We start from the raw sequence: 1239 nt of genomic DNA on the forward strand, positions 1-1239 counted from the left end.
ATCGGTTTCCTACTAACTAATCTATGTATCTCCCTAGTCCTAGGTTCTAGAAGGGGTCGAGACCCAGGCGGGTGTTCGCCAGGTTCTGGGGATCTCAGAAATATACACGATGTATGGCTAGAACATGTAGTATCTCCATAACTGCTTATGGAATCATAGCTAACTTAAAGCTATTTAGACCTCATGGTATACACATGGCAAGCAAGTCTTTTACTCTGCTCTGAGCTGGTCAAGGTGTGAGATCTGCTCTCACAGTCCTTTGACTCTCAAACCCCCCCCCAACCCCCCCCCCCCCCCGCTATGTTTTCAATTGTAATGTAAATGCTGCGTTTTTTCTGCTTTTAATTGTTCAAGCAAAGTGGATGTGATTTCATGAAAACTGCACCATCTGTGGTCTAAAGACGCTGCTGAACTGTGCGGTTTTGGGTGGAGTAAAAGAAAAAGACATGTAAAAAAAAACCTGCAAATACTTTTTTCAGTGCAGAATAGAAGTTTTTCTGTACTATAAAAAAAAGCATAGAAAACGTTGACTGCTTCACATCTGCGCCAAAACACATCAAATAAGGGGGAAAAGGCATAAAAAAAGCTGCAAAAATCAGAGTGCACAGTAGTGCACACAAAAAGCTGCCAATCAGTGTTATGAAACCTGTGATGTTGCACGGGTTTGCATGGCACTGTTCTGTAGACAAATGCTGGAAACTGCGTAACTTCATGTGGTTTACTCTGGTATGGGTCACCCTATAACTCTGACATCAAACTTCTGACATAAGTCACATAAATGAGGTCCCTTGCAAATGCTCTATTAGTAAGTATCCCAGTCACTGGGGGACACCGACCGAAGAGGCCCCTGTGCAAGCACAGTCCAAGAGCCCATCAGAATGCATAATTACACCTGTTTTGGAGGTGGATGTGGCCCCCTGACCTCTCGGGCCCCTGCGTGGTTGCATCAATATGTCCGCTCCCTGATTCTAGTATTCCCTTTGGGGCCAAATAGTATCAGTGTAGGACTTTACACTATTCTTTTTGTTTATGCTAGTAACTTGAGTGAGAAGTGTGTGCTCGCTGTTATCTGCCATTTCATGATAACATTAGTTGTTGCAGCATGATAAACTTTCTATATCTTGAGAACTGGTGGAGACAAAAGACTGATTTTGTAACTGCAGAGGAATGTTCTGACATTTAAAGTGACTCCTCCTACCTGAAAATTGATAATTTGGCAAAGTGCCCCCTTCACTGTCT

Source organism: Ranitomeya imitator, chromosome 10 (assembly GCF_032444005.1).
Source record: "Ranitomeya imitator isolate aRanImi1 chromosome 10, aRanImi1.pri, whole genome shotgun sequence".
NCBI classification, from domain to species: Eukaryota; Metazoa; Chordata; class Amphibia; order Anura; family Dendrobatidae; genus Ranitomeya; species Ranitomeya imitator.